At 42.9% G+C, this 14245-nt stretch overlaps 1 pseudogene; it reads right to left on the bottom strand.

Annotated features, from left to right (window-relative positions):
* Positions 1-5457: 5457 nt before the first annotated feature.
* Positions 5458-11252, bottom strand: LOC102535510 (acyl-CoA 6-desaturase-like; annotated as a pseudogene).
* Between the last annotated feature and the right edge of the window lie 2993 nt (positions 11253-14245).

Raw genomic sequence — 14245 nt, 5'->3', positions numbered from 1 at the left:
AAATGTAATATAGAGCTATGATGGCGAGCTTTTTCTAAGAGGTAAATGGACTACCAATGTGAGCTAATGAGTAAACTTTAGTATTATATGAAAAATAGTTATAACACAAAGGATTTTTCAAGGAAAGGAAATACATGTCAACTGGTATCCTCACCTATATAAGCATATTCTAATTAGATGACGTAATCCCAGGGTTGGAAATTGCCTTGATAAAATTCATTACTATTTCCTTCCTCTCTCCCCATCTGTCTTCCCCATAATGTCTCTGTTTCTAATCAGGAGGAATAAAGTTCATGGCTGAAAAGCAGTCTGGAAATCCAGATAGGCGGCAGGAAACTACAGGTATGATATTCTGTTTATAGATTTTCTGTTTTCTGTTGATAGAGAAGTCAGCATAGTCTATTAAATTGATGAGGTCTTTAATGATACGTTCTTTCCCTGAATCTATGATAGAGATGAAGGATAAAAAGATTCAAAATAGACCTAATATGCTACAGTCACATTACAAATGGTGAGTCAGGTGTAGGAAAGAGTAAACATAACATTTCAAGGTGTCTGGGAGGAAAAAAAAAATCCTCCCTTCAACTTCTAACTTCACTTTACCACTATCCGCTATCAGACTGTCCCAGAAAACTGAAAATGACCCAGATCTTGTGCACAAAAGCACATGTAGGGCTTCTAGACTCTAAAGCAGACAATTGGCAGTTATAGTGAATTGGCAGAACATAGCTCTGCAGTAAGAGTCATCTGTAAAACTGTACTGGCCAGGTGGCATTTTGAGTTCTCTCCTGTCTGACTGAAGCTCAGAAATAACAGAATGTGCCACAGCTAGAGACCAAGCCCATTCTTGGTGTCCTTATAACCCTGAAGTTAATTGTATGCCCTTCTGCTCCACCAGGTTGCAGGGTGGAGGGAAGAGCTTGGACCCTGGAGGCAGGCAGTGTGGGTTGGATCCCAGCTCTGTTACTTACCAGCCTTGTCTTGGGCCTAGGCCATTGGAATCTCAGTGGTTCTTTATGTAATATGGGAATTAAAAAATATTGATCACATTGCTGTGAGGATAAAATAGATGAAGGAGCTCCTGCTAGAAAAGGGCCCCATGCCTCACATCTCTCACCATTGACTCTCAAGTGCCTAAAATTCCTGCATTGCTCATGACTGTGAGATAAGGCAGGGGTGCCACACCAAGAATGAAAGTGTATAGCATGTTGGTGGTAGGGCTGGATGGCATCTTCAAACTAGCACCTTGGTCACCATTTACTTTTGCAAACTAGTTAAGCAGTCACTATGCAGGGAATTCCAAGGCTAGGACACCATATAGGAAAGTCTGGAATATGAAAAGCCATTTAGAAGTAGAAGATGAGGAACTATCAAAGAGGACAGGCCTGCGATGGGAGAGAGGGGTCACACTGAAGCACTTGGGTAAGGAAATGTGAGAGTCCTCCAGGTTGGAAGAAAAGGGTAGTAAAATCAAGTGGGGGTGCAGGTGGGATAGGGGAGTGGCTATGTACAGAAATGACACTTGGACTTGGAGTTATCCTTGGTTCCCCTCTTTCACACACCTACAACCAAATCATCAATAAATTCTACTTCCAGGATTTACCCAGCATCCACTCAGTTCTTACCACCTCCACATATACCCTGATCTAAACCACCTTATTCTCACGTCCTAATTACCACAGTAGCTTCCTACTTGTGCTCTGCCTACCATTCCCTCTTATCATCTGTTCTCTGAGTACACAGTGTCAGATCATATCACTCCTTGCTCAGAACTCTCTAATGACTTCCCATTTCACTCAAAAAAGAAAAGTCATTAATAAGAAAAAAACAAACAACCCAGTCCAAAAATGGGCAGAAGACCTAAACAAGCAATTCTCCAAGGAAGACATACAAATGATCAATAGGCACATGAAAAAATGCTCAATATCACTAATTATCAGAGAAGTGCAAATCAAAACTACAATGAGGTATCACCTCACACCAGTCAGAACGGCCATCATTCAAAAATCCACAAATGACAAATGCTGGAAAGGCTGTTGAGAAAGGGGAACCCTCCTACACTGCTGGTGGAAATGCAGTTTGGTACAGCCACTGTGGAAAACAGTATGGCGATTTCTCAAAAGACTAGGAATAGACTTACCATGTGACCCAGGAATCCCACTCCTGGGCATACAACCAGAAGGAACCCTACTTCAAAATGACACCTGTACCCCAATGTTCGTAGCAGCACTATTTACAATAGCCAAGACATGGAAACAGCCTAAATGTCCATCAACAGATGGCTGGATAAAGAAGAGGTGGTATATTTATACAATGGAATACTACTCAGCCATAAAAACTGACAGCATAACGCCATTAGCAGCAACATTGATGTTCCTGGAGAATGTCATTCTAAGTGAAGTAAGCCAGAAAGAGAAAGAAAAATACCATATGAGATCACTCATAAGTGGAATCTAAAACCAACAAACAAACAAACAAAACATAAATCCAAAACAGAAACAGACTCATAGACATAGAATACAAACTTGTGGTTGCCAAGGGGGCAGGGGGTGGGAAGGGATAGACTGGGATTTCAATATTGTAGAATAGATAAACAAGATTATACTGTATAGCACAGGGAAATATATACAAGATCTGTGGTAGCTCACAGAGAAAAAAATGTGACAATGAATATATATATGTTCATGTATAACTGAAAAATTGTGCTCTACACTGGAATTTGACACAACATTGTAAAATGATTATAAACCAATACAAATGTTTAAAAAAAAAGTCATAATCCCAAGTCCTTCCCATGTTCTGCTTTCCTGGCCCCACATGATTTAGCCCAGCCAGCCCTCTGACCTCTCCTCCTTTTGCCCACTGCGCCCATCTGCACTGACCTTCTTACTATGACTTGAACATTCTTTGGCCTTAGCACATCCACACATTGTTCTCTCTTTCTCTGGAAATTCCTACCTCTAGAAATCTACATGACTCACTTCCTCACTTCATTCAAGTCTGAACTCAAATATCACTTTCTCATCCCAGAGGCCTTTTTGACCTCCACTAATACAGCATCCTGCACCCCATCATGGTCTCCTCTCTGATTTTTGCCCTGCACTTGACCATACTGCCCAAAGACAACATGCCACTGAACTTGCACGAGACATACAACCACCTCACAGGAACATGAGGAACATGAACACAGAAGAATCTGAAGCCCTTCCTTTGAGCTGTACTTATCTGTTCTCTGAGAGCCAGGAACCCCAGTTGGGGTTTTGGACTTCAGATATTCCTGCTCTGAAATCCATCCAGCAAGGTAGGGGTCAGGGATATGGCCAGTTCTGAGAAATCCTGAAGAGCAGGTAAGTGACCAGGAACACATATCTTTTGCAATTTGTTTATTTCACCCTCACAGAAAGTATTTGCCTGGAGGCCTACCTAACAGAACACCTTAAAAATACTGACTTTACTACACTTCTAAGCAATCTTAGAAAATATTTAAAATAAATAGAGACTAGCAAGATGTTCTCTTTCAATATCCAGGGCCTCAGATTTGAGTCTCAGCGATGGCTGGCTGCTCTCAGGCTATGAGTGTAGTGAATGCTCTGGTGTGCTGCACAGCTCCCACTGCAGGGAAGACACACTCTTTCTCCAGTGCTGGGAGTGTTGCTTGCTGACAGCTTCCAGCTGACTCCCTCTTGGGGCCTTTCCCTTAGCTGAAGGGAGCTGTCTGGTCTGAAATTACATTCTCTACCTAGGGATAGCCCACATCTGATGACTGGGCAACATGGAGGTAAAAGGCATGGTGTCTGTACCACAAGTTGAGATGACTCTGAAAAGCCTTCCCAGCTTCAGAGCTCCCTTTGGAATTGGCTGTGGCCTTTCTTGTACCTGCTTCACCAAATCTCACTTTCCTCAAGCCCTCACAGGAGTCATTCCCAAGCATGCCACCCAGTTAAATTCCTGCATTCAGATCTCCATCTCAGAGCCTATTTCCCAGGGGACTTAAGACACTGAAGAAACTCAGTTCAATCATTACAGTGGCCAGAGGAAACAGCCTGCACCATCTGGGGTCAGGTGATTGCCACCGTGGCAGACTCAGGAACCTGGGGAAAGGTATTGACTCCTACAGACTGTTAATGGGTAGCAAGTGGCAGAGCCTGAGCTCAACCCACACCTTCCACTCCAGCTAAGTCCTTCAAAAGAGAGCTGCATCCACTGGAAAGGCATGCCACCCTCCCACACTGCAGCCAGACTGGCTTCTTAGTTCCTCAAACAGGCTGAGCTCTCTTGAGCTCTCTTCTGACTCAGAGACTCTTTATTGAAAGGGTTTTCTTGGAATCTTGGCTTAACTGGTTTCTTCTCAGCCTCAAAGTTTCAGCTTAATGCTGCATCCTCAAGGAAGCCTTTCTGGGATGCCCCTACCCAAAGGCATTTCCCCCACCCCATTTGATTCCCATTTAACCATATCCTTGCTTATTTGTTTCAGTGGTCTTATTTCACTCTAAATGTTTCTGTTTGTTTATGTTTGTTCTCCTACACATAACTAGTTTTTAAATGTCTTCTCTACCCCTACAGAACACAAGCTCCACAAAGGTAGAAACGATCTAGTTCACTGCTGTATCCACAATGGCTGGAATGGCACCAGACACGTGGCAAGTGTTCAGTAAATACACTGGGTGAAAACACGAACATTCTTTTCATTCACTAGTCTTCTTTCTATACACCACAAGAAGCTTATCTGAGACGACATACAGATACATGAACTCTTACACAGGAGATTGGTTGGAGCCAAACTGCAAGGTCTGGAGAGACGTTTGCTTCTATTGTATGTGCTTATAATGCTGGTTTTGAGGGTTGGTGAGGGTGGGGATGGTGTCATATAGGCACAGACAAACAGTGAAACCAAGTAATAGGCATAGGAGTACAGCTTGGGTTCTGTTTGATGCCATGTGAAGTTGAAATGCAGTGCCTCCAGAGCAACAAACTGACTTTCCTGGAACAGTTCATGAAACACGAGGGAAACCTACATTGTTCACCCTTTCTAGCTGGGACTCAGAGGAAAGCAGTCTTTGGAGCATCAGAGAAAGTTCTAGCTGACCAGCTGTGAGCCTTGTGGAGGAAGGGCTCCAAGCAAGACAGCTGTGTCTGTGCTTGGTATGAGCCTTGGAGGCCCCGCAGAAGTAGGGACTCCTGCTCCTGTGTGGCCTCCTTTCCCCACTTGCCTTACCAGGCTCGTAAGTTCCCTATGAAGGTGGCAAGGTGCTTAAATGTGCGGTGCTTAAATGTGCGTGCAGCCTCCCAGTCCGTATCCCTGCCAGCCTCTGCTGGAGAGCCAGAGCATCATCGGGAGGTATCTGAGCCAGAAGGAACCTTGGGGCTCATCCTCTGCAGTAGTGTTCATGCTGGATCCTTTGCCTTAACCGGAGCAGCTCTGCTTTTCATCTATTTTCTGTATGTCACTCAGGAAAGTCAGTGTCCTTCTGAAGAAATCAGAAACTTGCAAGCATCCAATTCCTTTGTGTTCGAGCCGAAGAAATAGAAATCCAAAGAGGTGCTGGGAGGGACTATAGTCCTAAACAATTAAGGGCAGAATCAAACCATGACTTGTGAGTGTTGTATCTTCAAACCCAGCTCCATTTCTCCACCTGCTGAATCACTGACCATGCCGTTCATTTGATGTGGCCTTCTTTATTACTTAACTTTCCAGAACCAGTCTCTTCACTTGGCATGGCCCTTCTCTCCTGGAGTTCCAGAAGAAGGCACAACTATGGACAAGGTAAAAGATGAATGTTCTCTAGTGCAGTCCCACACTCCCCTGCCCTGGTAGGCAGTACCCCTTCAGGGTACATCATCTGGTTCCCCGGAGCAGCACTGCTGAAAGCCATTCTGCAGGACTAGGATTGGGACGAGTAAAGATGTGATTGCTCCCAAACCAGCTCCACTCAGTCTATAGAGTCTGCTTTTTGGTTTTCATCCCTGCCCACACTGTTTTTTGAGGGGGCGAGGGGAAGTTGGTGGTGAAATTACAGAGAAAAAGGAAAGCATTAGTCAGCTAATGGTGCATAATAAATTAATGCAAATTTAGCAGCTTAAAACAACACACTTTTATTATCTCATAGCTTCCATGAGTCACGAGTCCAGGCAAAGCTTAGCTGGATCACCTTTAGGGTCTCACAAAACTGCATTCAAGGGGCTGCTGTCTCAGTGTCACCTGCCACTCAGGGTCCTCTTGCAAACTCATGTGGATGTTGGAAGAATTTGTTTCCTTGCATCTGCAGAACTCAGGGCCAACAGGAGGAAGAGAACATCTGCTATGTGGAGTCTCTGAGGTCAGGGAAAGGATAAGCCCTCTTTTAAAGGCCCACCTGATTAGGGCAGACCCAACTAGGATAATTTCCTTTCAGTTAACTCACAGTTTAGCGAACTTACTTTCATCTGTAAATCCCTTCTATAAAACAACATAATTGTGGGAGAGCTACCCCGTGTCCATTGCCATATTCCCTAGTAGTTGGAAGCAAGCTGTATATCCTGCCCACGCTCCACAGGAGAAGGTTTCATGGAGGCATGGACACCAGGAGGCAGGGACCACAGGGGTCATCTTAGAATACTGTACACAAAATTCTTCTGTTATTAGAAGAATAATCAAAAACTAACAAAGGTTAGTTCAGGATGAGGAAATGGAGGCTCAAAAGGGTGAGAAATGTACTTATGGTTCCTTATGACAGAAGCAGGCTTCTAATCAGCAGGGTTCTAAAGCTAAAGCTTATTCTCTTTACCTCTACTGCCTAACTCATACATTTGAAAGACAAATGAAGACTATTGAGAGATTCAAGGGCAAGAAACCTGGATAGGCAACCAAAGGCCTGCCTTCTCTTCCAAATTAATTCTCTAGCTGCAGATAATTTTAGGCAGCTCCTTAACTCTGTTTCATTCTGTCCTCCCAGTAACCCCCCTGCTTTTGGTGAGGATTGATGAAAAGTACCAGGCATTGCAAATAGTAGGTGCCTATAAGTGCTCATTAAACTAAAATGAAAGGTACATCTTTTAAGCAGAAGGAGGTTTACCAATTTAACCTCTTCCTCCTTCTGCCAAGTTTGGTCTAGAATGCTATGAGTGTTGGTGTGAGTGGAGAAAAGAAGAGGATGGTGGGAAGGCTAAATAAATGTCTCCAAGATATCACTGCCCCTCTGCCCCTCTCCTGAAAGCCAAGGGGACACACTGGAGCAATTCTGAGCTCCACAGTTTTAGGATCAGATTTCTGTTTTAGGAAACGTGCTCTGATAGTGGAGTGAAAGAGAAGACCAAATGGGGAGCTACTGCAGAGTTCTGGGTGAAAGATTATGTTCACCTGGATCACGGAGGTGAGAAAGTGGCTAGAGAGATAGGGGACAGCTTCTGTACTTATTTAGGGTACAGAATCTATAGGATTTTGTGGTCATTTATGTGTGAGGAGTAAGATAAATAAAGAGCCTAAAAAGAAGTCTAAAATAGTGACCATTAAGAGGAATGAAAGTAGTAAGGTTGTTCCTATGAGAAGATGACAATGGCCATTTTGTCACCAGCTCCCCCTCACATGGGCTATAGCTTCTCACTGAGTCAAGGGAAAGGGGGGTCTTATCAGAGATGTGGAAGCAGGTAAGGGGAACAGGAGCACGTCTAAGGCTGGGTCCCAGTAGGTCGTTGTTCCCACTAGCCCTGAACACTGGAACTAGCAGCAGCATCACCTGGGAACTTGTTAAAACTTGCTCCAGCCAGTACTGAATTAGCAAGTAGGCATGGGGCCCAGCAATCTGTGCTTCAACCAGCCCTCCTAGTGATTTCTATGCATGTTAAAATTTGAGCACCACTCTAAAGAAGTCATTTTGGTTCTGAAAATATGTCCATTCATAAAACCTCCAGGCAATCAGGCAAGATGGATGTATAACCAGGGGCCTCTGAAATGTTGGCTACACATTGACAATGAGGAAAAGGCTTACTTTCCTCCCCCACCTGAAGATACTGAGTGAAACCTTCCAAATTCTCAGGAGAAAGATACCTCTGGCTCATATTCTGTTCTCCTTTGAGAGTCTTGCTCAAAATACAACACTTCCAAAAGGAAAGAAAAAGTAAAGGGAAGGAGGAAAATGCAAGGGCCACACAATTTAGTATTGCCCTTGGGAATGCCAGAGCCTGCTTCCTCACATTGCATTTTCAGTTATCACCCCCACAGCTTGCTCATAGGCCTGCACCCAGAATCCCCTATTATTTTAGAGTCTGTAGAGTGGGAGTGTGGATTGAAGAGGGTGGCCATAAACAGCCCCTAACTCTTCCCCTCTGGTTGATTCAGTCGACCAGGCAAGGATTCTAGTGAGCCCTGACGAGATATTTACAATTCTCTGACCACTGCAGCAAGAGGATGGGCAGACCTAGAGTGAGGGCTGGGGGTAAGACCTGTTCTGCATAACCTACCACAGAGACCACAGGATGTTTCAGTGCGTGCTTCCATCTCTGAGCCTCAGCTACCTCATCTTCAAAATGAGAATTGGGCTCAATGGCACACCCAGAGTTTTAATTTTTACTTGTTTTTTCATGCCCTAGAATTCTTGGTCCTACAGATGATATCAATTTAGCTCTTGTAGCAAGAGAGAGTGCTACTCACCTGAACTTATCCTTTGAGAGAAGGGACTTCAGGGTTTTCAGGATTCTGTTGACCTTAGAGCAAGAAAAAAAAAACAACAACAGTCAAATTTATACACTCCCAAAGGGTTCTGTGAACATTTTAATCTTTGCATATCTGGAAACAGCATTTTAGGGGGAAAGTGTTAAATGTCCACTGACAGACAGTTTCTCCAGCCTTAGAAGTGGTTCTGGAGGAAGGTTTTGCAATCTTCCAAATGTCTTTTATTTTTATTTGTTTTTATTTTTTATTGAAATATAGTACAATATTGTATACAATGTTGTATTAGTTTCAGGTGTACAACAAAGTGATTCAGTTATATATATGTTATATATATATGTTTCAGATTCTTTTCCACTATAGATTATTACAAGATGTTGAAGTGTCTTTGAGACACAGAGAAAGGCCATGATTCTAAAGGAGCACCTCAGTCTCACCATTCTTTACCACCTTATCTTCATCTTCAAATTAAGGCATTGAATAAGTTAGGATTTGGCTTTCCCCCTCCTAATTTTTATATACTCATAGCCCAGAGAATTCACAGCTGTATTTTCCTTCCACACAAAATCAGTTCCTTGACTTTTATGCTCTTTCCTTCGTTCTTCCTTTTTTCCATTTGAAAAAAAAAATTTGAGCAAGACTCAAAGGCAAACAGAATATGAGTCAGAAGCATCTTCTTTCTCTAGAACATTTGGAAGGTTTTACTTGGCAATGTCAGATGGAGGAGAAAGGTAAGCCTTTTCCTCATTGTGTTCTTAAATGTCCAGCCAACCGTACTTCAACTTGAGTCCTGGCCCATTTCAGAGGATTATACATCCGTTTTGTCCAACTGCTCAGATTTTTTTGTGAATGGATGCATTTTCAAAACCAAACACAATGACAAAAGTAAAAAGTTCACACAGAACTTCTGAAAAAAAATACTCTAAACTGTTTTCTTGATTTCCTGTAATTATGGTATCCTTTAATCATAACTTAAATCAAAATATTAATTCTTTTTTTTTCACTGTCCTCAAACTGAAAGGAGTTTATTAGTAAGTCCTTGCTTAGGTAAGAAACAAGTATCATCAATGGAGAAGCGTGTGCCTGTTTTTATAATTAGTACACTGGTTCTGTGTGTCTAATGTGATAAGGCTTGGAAGGTCAGAGAAGCAGGGGATTGGTAGGTCCTGGTCTCAGAGTAAAGTGAGATAGTGCTGCATCAAACGCTAACTGATGGGACGGACACCCAGGGTGGCTGACAGTTACCTTTAAGTGGCCAATGGTGAACTTGTGGACAATGTGGTTCCACGTAGACTTCTTGTAAACAGGGAGGTGGCCAAAATCGTGTTGCAGCCATCCAGCTGGGGCCTGGGGAGAGAGGGGCCGGGATGCTTTCACAGCATCAGCACCCAGACACCAGGACTCTGGGAGCTGGGGGAATCGGGAGGGGGAGGGAGCAGGGGCTTCAAGTGACAGGTGAATGTGTCATGCCTCACCTGAGATGCAGCAAGAATAAAGGCCATAATGATGGTTGGAATCCAGCCATTGCCAAAGTAAAAGATGGTGAACCACGTGATGGTCTCCATGATGAAGATGTGGGTCAGGAGGAGGAGGAAAAATAGGTGGTTGGTCTTGAACAGGTTCATCTCCTCAGTGGTCTTCCTCAGGGCCTGGAAGTCCTCAGTGATCTGCATGTTCTTGCTGTGGTCCTGGCTGGGCTCCTCCGGGGCCAGATCACCGATCAGCAAGGGCTTCATGAACTTGCGCATGAAATCGAGGTTGCAGTGGAAGGTGAGGAAGGCGTCCGTAGCATCTTCCCCTGCGTAGTGCCTGATGACCCGAAAGCCCCCCGGATGCCGGCTGGACCATTTGGTGATGTTGTAGACTGTGGTCGATGACGAGCCACCTGTCTGTGCACAGGTTGTGCTTCTGAATCTCCTCCCAGCTGAAGGTAGGCATCAGCGCCTCGCACTCGATAGCCCCCTCGCCCTGGTTCCCCCCTTCCCCATGCTGCCTGTCTACTAGTTGCCCAGTCCACAGCGGTGGGTGAGCCCAAAGTATTAATTCTTGAACTGAAATACACTTCCTTGTTTATTCCCTTACACAAATGCTAATGTAATTTTGCTTTACACATAATCCTTCTCTGCAAATTTATAACTAAAGGCAATTTCTAGAAAGTCAAATGATTCTGCACAACATCTCTATGAAGTATATTTGGAGAGAGGTTGAAATAATTGTTTTTCAAACAAAAAGTAAAGGCAAAGAAGAATGAGGCTATAGATGAAGACTACACAGTGAATCAGGGTTGGTACTAGGTTAGAGTTAGTTCATTCCTTCAGGACGTATTTTGTAATATTCCCATTATTAATCTAGTTCTTCATATACTAGGATACATTTCTTGTGTTTTGTCTTATACCCATGTCCTTTAAAAAAACACCAAGTATTTATTGTCTCACATTTTGAGAGGCTTGAAATCTGAGATGAAGATGTTGGTAGGGTTGGCTCCTTCTGAAAGTGGTGAGGAAGACTCTGTTCCAGGATGCTCCCCTAGCTTTTGGTGGCTTGCTGGCAATGTTTGTTGTTCTTTGACTTGTGGAAGCATCAGCCTGATCTCTGCCTTGATGTTCATGGGGTGTTCTCCCCGTATGAGTGTCTCCAAATGTGCCCCTTTTTATGAGGACACCAGTCATATTGGATTAGGACCCACCCTAATGACCTCATTTAACTTGATTACCTCTGTAAAGACCCTGACTTCAAATAAGATCATTCTGAGGTACCAGGGTGAGGACTTCAACATATGAATTTGGGCAGGGGGGACACAATTCAATTTAAATACTGTGTAATAATATAATAGCAAAAACATGCATTCATTTATTATTATTGATTAATTTTAAAGAATTTATTGAGCACCCACTACATACAAAACACTATGCCCATATGCCTTTTAAAGGGACAGTTTTACCCCAGTGTTTTCCTGATTCTTCCCAGCATATGTTGCAAACTTGCACCATCATATGCTGTCAGAAGGGAATGTCTGCTACTCTGACCCAAAAGCAATGAAGAAAGAAGAACTAAGGAAAATAGAAAAGTTAACAAAAGTCAAAAAAAGGCACACCAGAATGATTTTTATCCTTTAGCTGTTAATAGAGCAAAACGAAAGGTTTCCTAAAACAGGACCCCCATCTCCCCCTGCCTCTACTTAAGCAAAGACTTTTGCATGAGACTTTCTGCAGAATTTCTCTTTATGTGATTCTTGATTTAGAAAAAATTGGGAATTAAAGACATGGTAACCAGAAGATCAATAAATTATTATAATTGAAATACCTATTGTTAAAACAGTACAGTGCTCTCCAAATTGAAGCAAGAAGATAAAAGATTGCTCAAGCTAGAAAAGACCCTAGAGGTCATCTGCCTTGGGGGCAGGTAGGTCCCATCATATGTTGTTTTAACATAGGTTTTATTGCTTGGATATAGTAAGGGGAACAGATCAGGGGATGATTGCTATTGAAAAGCTACTTTGTAATATTCACAGATTCCAATAGAAGAGGGCATTCAATGCTGTGGGGGTCAGAGTAGGACTTCACTGGAAGCACCAAAGTCAGGCAGGAGGGAGAGTGGGAGGAGAACTGTGGGCAAGCACTGTGGGAAGGAACAGGCAAGGCAGGATAAGCAGGTGTAGGATTGACTATCTTAGTAATTTCAGCAGAGTCTGGGGCGTAGGCACTACTCCTGGTTGTATGATATCTGGCTCTGGAGTGATTAGCGCAGGTGGCTACTGGCTTGGAGTAGGAGAGCCTAATAAAGGAGCTGGTTGTTTGGGCTCTGGATTGGCTGGTTTGCTTCTGTGCACATTGTTTCCTGTTTCTGGAAACTGACTAACTTAGGGAGGGGCATTCCTCCATGGTCAGCAATGCCCCAGATATCAAAGCATCAGAAGACAAAAAATGCAAGATGTAGTTAATGTACATGTGTCATTTCTAGTTGATTGGTTGGGGACTTCCTAGATGGGATGCTGATCAGGATCCTAAGATTATGTATGGGCTCAGTAAAACAGAGTACTGTTTCTCAATGTCTGCCATGGACACTGGGGTGGGATATGGCCATGCACTGGTCATTGCCCATCAAATCCAACTCTTCCTCATAAATATAATGAAAATGAGGTCCAGAGAGGTAGACTGACTTGCCCAGTGTCACAAAGGTAGTTAGTCATGGGTCTAGAAATACAACCCAGACATTTTGACTCCCAAATTAATGTTCCCTGCTAAAAGAATGCTGGCTACAAACTATTCACAGAACAGAGATACTAAGATATAGACAGCAGCATGATTCCAGCCCAGTCCCCTACAATGTTCCCAGCATCACCTGTAGTTTTGGGAGAAGGACATCTCTTGTTCTGGGGTCTGTCATTATTGAATTATCCTCATACAGCCTGCTGCAGTTTCTTCTACAGGTTGTGACATCCTTATGGATCTGTTCTCTTCATGACCATCCTGCATGTTCTCTGTTGATAAATCTCCAGGCCTGGTCTAGAGCCCTCTGCAACCCATCCAGAGCAGTTTCTGTTCTCCCAGGGAACCTGGACAGCATTAGCAGAGTGTTACAGAGTTCACCTTCTAGTCCTAATTAATTACTGATTCTTTCATCAGATTTGCTTTTGATGTACAGCTCTTTTGTTGTTAACAATATAACATTTGTTACTGACTTATAATCATTTTACAATGTTGTGTCAAATTCCAGTGTAGAGCACAATTGTTCAGTTATACATGAACATATATATATATATATATATTCATTGTTACATTTTTTTCTCTGTGCGCTACCATAAGATCTTGTGTATATTTCCCTGTGCTATACAGTATAATCTTCTTTATCTATTCTACAATTTTGAAATCCCGTCTATCCCTTTTCACCCTCTGCCCCCTTGGCAACCACAAGTTTGTATTCTATGTCTATGAGTCTGTTTCTGTTTTGTATTTATGCTTTGTTTGTTTGTTTTTGTTTTGTTTTGTTTTTTAGATTCCACATATGACCTATCTCATATGGTATTTTTCTTTCTCTTTCTGACTGACTTCACTTAGAATGACATTCTCCAGGAGCATCCATGTTGCTGCAAATAACGTTATGTTGTCGGTTTTTATGGCTGAATAGTATTCCATTGTATAAATATACCACCTCTTCTTTATCCAGCCATCTGTTGATGGACATTTAGGCTGTTTCCATGTCTTGGCTATTGTAAATAGTGCTGCTATGAACACTGGGGTGCAGGTGTCATTTTGAAGTAGGGTTCCTTCTGGATATATGCCCAGGAGTGGGATTCCTGGGTCACATGGTAAGTCTATTCCTAGTCTTTTGAGAAATCTCCATACTGTTTTCCACAGTGGCTGTCTAAACTGCATTCCCACCAGCAGTGTAGTCTCAACAGCCTCTCCAGCATTTGTCACTTGTGGATTTTTGAATGATGGCCATTCTGACTGGTTGAGGTGATACCTCACTGTAGTTTTGATTTGCATTTCTCTGATAATTAGTGATATTGAGCATTTTTTCATGTGCCTGTTGGTCATTTGTATTTCTTCCTTGGAGAATTGCTTGTTTAGGTCTTCTGCCCATTTTTGGATTGGGTTG

The sequence above is a fragment of the Vicugna pacos genome, chromosome 6 (genome assembly GCF_048564905.1).
Source record: "Vicugna pacos chromosome 6, VicPac4, whole genome shotgun sequence".
Taxonomy (NCBI): Eukaryota; Metazoa; Chordata; class Mammalia; order Artiodactyla; family Camelidae; genus Vicugna; species Vicugna pacos.
The sequence above is the reverse complement of the archived record's forward strand: the minus strand, read 5'-3'. Positions and strand labels throughout refer to the sequence as shown.